We start from the raw sequence: 9614 nt of genomic DNA on the forward strand, positions 1-9614 counted from the left end.
CCATTTTCTACCCAGAAAGTGAGCCCCTCAGTGCCTGATTGATTGACTCTACTGAAGAATAAAGGAAAGCATGCTGATCGATTTGAGGTCTGCTTCCATTCCAATTATTTGTGCTTCTATAATGATGCCAAAACCATTTTGGTCATTTTTTTTTTTTAAGAGACAGACTCTCACTGAGTTGCTTAGCGCCTTGCTGTTACTGAGGCTGGCTTTGAACTGTGATCCTCCTGCCTCAGCCTCTAGCCACAGGGATTACAGGCATGCGCTGCTACGCCAGGCTCATTTTTTAAAAAATATTTCTTAGTGTTGACGGACCTTTATTTTATTCGTTTATTTATATGCGGTGCTGAGAATTGAAACCAGTGCTTTACACAATGTGAGGCAAGCACTTTACCACTGAGTCATAACCCCAGCCCTCATTTTGGTTGTTTTTAATTACACTTAGTGAGATGCAAAAGCACAAATTATAAAGAAAACTAAAACATACCATAAAAAGATAAACCACAGTCTGGGAGAAGGTATGGGTAAATATGCAAATACACATAGCCAACAAAAGTTCAGTATACAGAATATGTAAAAACTCCTACCAATCAACAACAACAACAAAAGATAACAATAAAAATTATAAAAGAGGAGAACAGGCAGTTTACAAAAGAAGGAACACAAATTGCTTGTGAAAAACCTATGTTAATAGGGAAGTGCCTTTCAGATTGACAAAAATTGAAAAGTTAAAAATCTTTCAGTATCGGGCTGGGGTTGTGGCTCAGTAGTAGAATGCTTGCCTGGCACGCATTAGGCACTGGGTTCGATTCCCAGCACCACATCAAAATAAATAAATAAAGTCATTGTGTCCATCTACAACTAAAAAAAAAAAAAAATCTTTCAGTATCAAGTATCAGTGTATAGCAACTGAAATTCATAGGCATTTGCCTATGGAAACCTAAATTTTTAGAAACACTTGTGTTCATTTCTCTGTCTCTCTCTCCTATTGTTGTTTGACTGTTTTGAGACAGGGTCTCACTTTGTTGCCCAGGCTGGCCTTGAATTCCCGGGCTAAAGTGATCCTCTTGCCTCAGCCTCTTGAGTACCTGGGACTATATGCATGTGCCACTGTGTCTGGTTTAAAAAACACTTTGGAAAATAATTTGACAGTATCCAGTGAAGCTGTTATTTTCATTAAGTGAATAACTATACATAAGTAAAAATGAATGAACCAGAGACACTTATTCCAACATGGATAAAAGCTCACAAATAGAAATTAAGTAATTATGAGTTGTAGAAAAATACACATGGCATTATATCATTTTTGCAGTTTTAAAACATGCAAAATAATATAATGCACTGTTTATAGCTAAGTGTACATCTAGTAAGGTTATCAGGAAGTGCCTAGGAATAAACAACTCCAAATTCAGGAACATGATTTCCTCTAAGGGGCAGTAGAGGAAGGAATAGGGGAGGGACCTTCCGGGGGTTTAAATGTCAACAGTGTTTCATATTTTCAGGTGGCTTGTGGGCAAATCAATACTCACTGTATTACTCTTTATACCTCTCTGTATATCTTAAAGATTTTATAATATATTTTTAAAATTAAAAAAATAATAAACACCAAATTGTTTTAAAAGTGTGGGACCGGGGGAGACAGCAATTGCAGGGAAGAAGTAGTTTAGAAATGGTTCCTATTTGAGAAGATGAATTCAAAAAAGTTTAGAAGAGTTTCCACTTTTGATAGAAGTGTAACAGGGGCCCACTTCAGGCTTTGAAGATAAACTGCTGCTCAACCACCCGTGGCTAATTTTAAAACCAGCATTTGCCTCTTCCCCTTCTCTCTCTCACCCCCCCAACCTCAGCATAAGAAAAATTTTCTTCCCTTCCTAGGCTAAGTTATCTGTCCTTCCGATCACTGACCACTGACAACAGGAATGAAAAATCCAAACTTGGGAACTAAGAAAGGGCTATCACATGGACGAGGATTATGACTCCTGATAGGCATATGTGGTAGTTTTTGTATCCCCTCTTTAAGACCCCAGTGCTCCCCCTGGCAATTAGATTCACAACCTCTTGTCTGGTATTGGATTGGCAGTGGGAATAAGAACCAAGTTTTTGGTATTGTAAAGGTTGTGCTAGTTTTCCTAGGGCTGACATAACAAATCATCACAAACCTGAAGGTTTCACTGAAATGAAATTATGCTCCCTCCAAAAGCACTATGAGGAAATCTTTCCTTGTTTCTTCCAGCTTTGGTGGGTCCTAGAGTTTCGAACATTACACCAATTTCTGCTTCTGTCTTCACATGGACTTCTTCATGTCTCTGTATCTGTAATCCCCCTCTTATTCCTCTTAAAGGGCATAAGTCATAGAATTTAGCATTTGCTCTTTATCAGGATCATCTTATTTTGAGATTTTTAACTTAATTACATCTGCCAAGACACTATTTTCAAGTTAGGTCATGTTCACAGGCACTGGGGTTAAGACTTGGACATAATTTTTGGGGGTGGGGGGTACAATTCAACCCATTGCAAGGGGTGTACACATGTTTTTTTTTCTTTTTTGTTAGCAAAAGTCAAATTTAGGAGATCTAATCTGTGTACGAATAAAATGCTTTTATGATTACAATTATTTTCCTTAATGAACATCATCTTATTTTAGGTGTTTGAGGTTGTTACACTGCAATCTGTTGTTGTTAGGTGTTTGGATTTCTGCATTGACTCGTTTTTTTTTTCTTCTTTTTCTTTTCTTTCTTTCTTTCTTTCTTTTCTTTTCTTTTTTTTTTTTCTTTTTTTTTTTTTGTTAGCAGACTGGACAACTAAACAGGCTATAAATGTGCTGTAAGAGCCACAAACTGATAATCTTGGAAGAAAAGCTCAAAGGAATGAGCTGTGGATAGTTGTTCAGTATTTATATATATTATGTTTCAATGGCTGGTTACTTAAATTGTTATCTGATAATATGATCATGTGGCTATGTTAGGACAATTATAACAAATACTAATAATCTGTGCATTCCCTATAACATCTAGACATTTTCAGTTGGTTGTTTTGACGTTTTTATTTTATTATCTTTTACTCAATTGATGAGGCTTAAAACCAAACTCATCATGGAGCTATAGATTTTTTGAACTGGAAGGGAACTTAGAAATTATTTCATTTTCTTCTTTTAATTTTATCAGATGGGGACACCCAAGACTAGAGCACTTTTACAACCTAAGGATTATTCAACTAATTAGTTATTTACTGGGTAGCACTAAATCTCAGTTTCCTGATTACCTGTTCAGTAATTTCTTTCACTACATATGTTCATATTAAACACTACTAATAACGGCTAGTATTGATTAAGCCATTTCCATCTGCTACTGTATTAAGTGTTTTTACATATATCCACTTGTATTTTCAGGGACATTTCATTCTCAAAGTCTTGAGCACTTAATGTCACATATGTGCTACATGGTGTTTATCTTCTTTAAGCCTCAAGAGAACTCCGTGGAAGGTATAGTTTTCCAATATCTCAGTATTTCTCAGGAGTGCTACCATTTGGCAGTGTTCCATGAACCGAGTCTTCTGTCAGTTTTAATGAAACTATTGAGTGGATCATGGTGCTACAAACCTAATTCAGCTGCACCCATCTTTAAAACTAAAGCTCTGTTTCTATGTAGCCTTATTTCTTTAGAATCTATTTTCAAAAGAGGAATTTGTCAGTTAAGGCATACAAATATATTTAAGCGTCTTTAAGGGATATGATATTCTGTAATTTGTTTCTTTTTTCAAACAATTTTGTTAGAAGTAGTTGGACACAACACCTTTATTTTATTTGTTTTTATGTGGTGCTGAGGCTTGGAACCCAGGGCCTCGCGGGTGCTAGATGAGAGCTCTACCGCGGAGCCACACCCCCAGCCCTGTAATTTGTGTCTTACTATATCAGAATTATATAGAGGCAGCACTGACGAGAATGCGAGGGAACCGCCCTGCCCATCAAATCACATCATATGTTCACTGTAGAGGATGGAACTGCCCCTGCCCATCACTGTAGAGGATCTCTCCACAAGGGTGCCCCTGGCTTATGAGTCTTATATTCATTGTTTGTTTTTATTTTCATTTTCTTTGACTTATTTATTTATAAAGTGGGCGAACCTCACAGTCCTCGCAGAAATGCGCAGAAAAGAAGAGGTCGATTTTTAAAAAATATTTACTTTTTAGTTGTAGTTGGACACAACACCTTTATTTCACTTATTATTTTTAATGTGGTGCTGAGGATGGAACCCAGGGTCTCCCATGCGGGAGGCCAGCGCTCTACCGCTGAGCCACAACCCCAGCCCAATGAGAGGTCGATTTTGAGAATTTGGTTCCTTCAGTCTTTCCATAGGTTTTTGAACAAACTCAACAGGAAACATTTCATATTAAAGTGAAACACCAAGTGACTTCAGAAACTGGCAAGGCCATAGGAAACGTTATTTTATATATTTACACATTCCATGCCAATGTCCTCAAACCGTACCTTGGAATCCAGCCAAGGTCCTAGCACGGTGCTCCAGCTCCCAATTTCTGTCCTAGGGAGCTGCCCTACCTGTCCAGGACCTCCTGAACAGTGTTTCACTTCTCAGTCTGGGGAGGTGGATTCTTCCCTGGGCAGCGCCTGGGATGCTGGGGCTCCTGTCGCCCGCGCCCCGCAGTCTGGCACCCCGCGGGCAGCAGCGCCTTGCGCGAGCCACTCGCGACTCCCAACCGCCGAGCCGCGGTGGCCTTGGGGACCGGGAGCAGCTTCCTTCGGGCAGCGCAGCCTCCCGGGGCTTGACTTCCAGGTCTGCGGGTGCAGGCAACGTCGGGAGCCGGGGAGCGGTGGTGAGTGTGTGGTCTGCAAGCGCTGAGCGCAGCGCCCAGCCCCAGACAGCCTCCAGCCCCACCCCCTGCCTTCCGTCGTCGGGTTCCCTTTTTGGGGATTGGAATTCATGCTAAAATCCAGTACCTTAAACCTATTCGTGGGAGCCAGGGAAATACCCTGCTACGAAACCCCAGCCAAGTCACTGTGCCCTCTAATTCCCAGCCTCTTCATTGGGTATGAAAGTGACCTCACGCCCTATTTCGTGTTTGAAAATTCAAAAATAAGGGGCGGGTGGTGTGGCTCCAGGAGTAGAGCACCTGCTTGGCAGGCACAGATGCACAGGCCTGGGTTCCGTCCCCCATTAAATCGGCAAAACATCAGTCCATCCAGACTTATTTTCTGTTCCTTTACCTTCCACACTTCTCTAGAGCCCTGAAGTCTCCTTTCCTGTTCCCTTCCTTTTTTATTTTCCCTTTTATTTTTATTTTTAAGTTGTCAATGGATTTTTAATCTTTATTTTATTTATTTATAAGCGGTGCTGAGAATCAAACCCTGAGCCTCACACATGCAAGGCAAGCCTTTGCCACTGAGCCACAATCCCAGCCCTCTCATTCTCTCTTGACAGCTCTGTGAGTAAACGTCACTTTCCCCTTCAGAAGTTCTAATCAGCCCTTTGTTAATTCAGCTTTTATTGACATCAACGACCCTGTGCTGTATTTAACAGTCTGTATTCCCACTTTGGACATTCTGCTTCGGAGAGGCTCCTTAATCTAATGCTAGCTACACAGCCAAGCACAAAAATCAGTAATGAACTAATACTGGAAGGGATAGGGCTACAGAGATGGGTATCAGAGAAAAGATGTAGCACACTGGTATACACCTTGCTCACATTCCTAGGTGTGACTAAGGATTGATACTGAAACTTGGTCTTTGTCTCTGTTGCTGACCCAACAATGAGAACGAAATTTTGGAGAAAAAGAAGTTTTTTTTTATTTTTTTTTTAAGCAAATGACAACACTCAAGAGACTCCAGTTTCAGAGACTGTGATTCTAACTGCCATAGGGAGCAGTGGGCTCTTAAAGAGGGAACACGTTCAGTTGTGCCTAGCAGGAGTCAAATTCACATCCAAGTGGTAGCCTTGAGGGATAGCCAGCTATTTCTTTGATCTCCAGGTACCAGCTCCCAAGTCTGGATTTCTTCATTCCTGTGGTCAGTGAGCTGAAAATCCCATAATTTGACCTAGGAAGAGAAGAATTTAATCTTGCTTCCTCTGAGGTTAGGGTGGGTGAGATGGAGAAGAGGAAGAGAGAAATGGGATCAATCAGGAATGTCCTGGAGGACACAAGGATTTATATTTGATGGGCATAGAATTCAAATAGGGAAGTGAAATGATTAGTCTGAAGTTTTCAGAAAGATGATTATTATCCATGTACCCAATAGGGAAAGACCTGTGATTTCTCTGAAATTTCACTACCATTAAAGAGAGAGATGTAAACTAGATGATTCCTAAGTTCTTTCCCCCTATTTCTGAAATTATATGCCCATGAGTCTTAACTACCTGGAATCATTAGGGAAAACATTGTGTTAGTGAGTTAGTCATGCACATGACTAACTCACTAACACAAAATACCAGACAAGAACAACCTAGAAGAGAAGAAGTTTATTTTCACTCACAGTTCAGAGGTTTAGTCAATGGTTGGCTGACTCCATTGCTTTGGGCTCAGGGTAAGGTAGAATATCACGGAGGAAGGGCATGGTAGAGGACTGCTGCTCCATTCATTGGAGCCAGGGTAAAGGGGGCCACAGGGAAGATGAATCCTTCCAGTGCCCTCAGTGACCTGTCTCCTCTAGTCACATCCCCATCTGCTTACAGTTACTGCCATTTAAAGTAGGATGGAATATCCATTTAAAGTAGGATGGAATATCCATTTAAAGTAGGATGGAATGATTAGGTTACAGCTCTCACAATCCAATCATTTCACCGGCAAACATTCTTGCATTGACACAGGAACTTTGGGGGGACACCTCATATCTACACCATAAATGATGGGTAATGACATTTACTGTGTACCTTTACTTATAAAAATTACAGTACCCCTTTTAAGATGCAAAGTTGAGAGTTATTGCATACTTCCCTGATTGAATCAAAGTATTATGATTCAATGTTAACCTTTCTTTGATGGCCTAACTAACAGTGGTCACTATTATTTAAAAGTTGTGTGGCTCTGTAAGACGCACCAATTACCTATAGGGAAGCACCATAGCCCTACAAAACTCAACCAGGACCAGGTGCAGTGGTGCATACCTGTAATCCCAGTGACTCAAGAGACTGAGGCAGGAGGATTGTGAGTTCAAAGCCAGCCTCAGCAATTTACGGAGGTCCTAAGCAACTTAGAGAGACCCTGTTGCCTGGTTTCTGATCTCGTGACTAAAAGGCTCAGGGGTCACTCCAGTTAAACTGGGCTAACTGGGCTGCACGAAATAACCACACAAGAGACATAAATACCTTTTTCTTTGGGGTCGCTGTGATGGCTCCTCTGACCTTAAGGGTCCGCAGAAAGAGAGAGAGATAGAGAGCATGCATTGACCTCTTTTATTGAGGGAAGCTATTCAAATGAGACAAGGGGTCAGGTTTCAGGGGGCTGAGTATCTTCATGATGTCCACTGTCAGCAGGTTGACACCTGGGTAGGCCACACCCAAGGGCACAGTAAGAGAAGGCGACTACATACAAGGCACTTCCATGGAAGATTCTATCCTAAACAGGGCAAGGGGTTATATTACAAAGGAACAGGTGAGCCTAGCTTCACCCATGGGGCTATAGAAAAACACACCCATGCACGAGACAGCGACCCTCGCACCCAAGAAGGGTGGGGAGAGCTCTGCCACATTTCTGCAACTGAGTGCCTCAGCACCCAGCCAGGGAGTGTAACCCAGTCACCTGTAAGGTTGGTCTCCCACACCCTGTCTCTAATTAAAATACAAAAAGGACTGGGGATGTGGCTCAGTGGTAAAGCACCTCTCGGTTCAATCCCTGGTACCAAAAATAAATAAATAAATAAATACACAACCAACCAAACAAAAAACATTCAACCAGCGCATATGTTCATCACTATACTTAAATTAAATGTTGCACTGGTTACCAAAAACTTGACAATTATGCCTATCAGTATCCTTTGAGAAAAGATAAAAAAGATTTTCTTAATGATTCAAGTGAACTGTTTTGCAAGATTAAAAAACATACACTTAGGAAAATGGACGGGACTTGAGAACGATTATGTTAAGATAAATAAGCTGAACTCAGAAGCTCAAGGGTCATATGTTTTCTCTCATATGTTGGAAGCAAGAGGGGAAAAAGGAAAAGAAAGGTGGGGGAGGGGGAGTCTCATGAAAGTCAGAGAGAGATCAGTAGAGCAGAGGAAAGGGACAAGGAGGAGGAGGGAAGGGAGGGAAAGGAGAAACACTGGGGAATGATATTGGCCAAATTATATTGTTATATTGTGTGCATGTATGAGTATGTAACAATAAAAACTGAAAGTTGTATTGGTTTGAGTATTTCTGTCCTTGAATAAGCTAACCAAGGGTATCCAAGAAAACAATTTCAGCGGCTTATAAATTCTCTGGAAAATTTGGGGAGGTTGTGGGGCATAGCTAACAGGCTGACTCTGTGTCATGCCCTGGTGTTCTGCCATTAGATGCTTTGGCTTATTTAGGCCAGGTCTGCACTGTGTCCTCCTCAGAATTTCTCACTAGAAAGCATCTTTCTCTGTCTTGTCTGCTTAGGAACTTATCTTTTTGTTCTCCAAGCATTTACTGTTATTCTGGTTTCTAGGTTTTAACCATATCCTGAAAACTTATTTTGATGGAGGCTTCATTACTGTACTACAGTATGATTTTTTGTTTGACATTTTCTCCCACTCTACTGGTATGCCCTGTTTTCATGGTTATATGTTCCTGATTAACTTCTACACACCTTTGTAATTAGAGCTTTTGTGATTGGGTAGGTTGGATTTATTCTTTATATATAGTTACCATTGTGTCACTAAAAAGTCACAGTCACCTTTCACCATGAACTTTGTGTTTGGACTTGGGATTCTGAGTGCTAAGAGGACGTTTTATGTTTTTGAGTTTTGGTTATGCTTCTAAAAATGCGATGGCTGGACAGTTGGGTGTCTGTCTGAGGAACTGTATTATATCACCGAGTTTCTTGAAGCAAGTCACATTTCAAGTCCCTGTAAATCTTTGCTTGGTCTCTTGCCTGGTTAGCATGTTGGCATTGACCTACAGTCAGTCCGGCTTTCAGTTTTTTTTCAGCCCTAAGACACCCAAGGACAGATAGGTGCCTTCCCATCAGTTGGGGTGGTTACCATCTCAGGGATGAGATATGTGCAAAGGGACAGTTTCCTATGGTCATATCATAATCACTAGAAGTACAACTTGAAAAACCCGGGTGTTGGAGGGGGTGTGCACGCGCATGCGCGTTCTCGCTCACATACAGTGCTCTTTTTAAGAAAAAAAAAAAATCACCTCTCTAGCCCCGTAATCTTAGCTTCTTCTGATAATGTGGTGGGGGAAGAACAGATAATCTTGCCACCTAGCTAGCTTCAAGAGGAGTGATAAAAATACAGACCACTCAATTTATGGTACAATTTTAGATGAAAACGTTTTCTGATTCTAGATATTCGGCTGGAGGCCAGGACAGACACCATGAGCAGTGAAGAAGAAGGTAGCTTCCCCGTGGGAGAGCCGGGCGCCCCTTCTTCAGAGGGCACTGCCCCGCCCTCGGGAGATGAAGCCCCGCCCCCT

Source organism: Spermophilus citellus (genome assembly GCF_964194105.1).
Source record: "Spermophilus citellus genome assembly, chromosome: 5".
In the NCBI taxonomy this organism is placed as follows: Eukaryota; Metazoa; Chordata; class Mammalia; order Rodentia; family Sciuridae; genus Spermophilus; species Spermophilus citellus.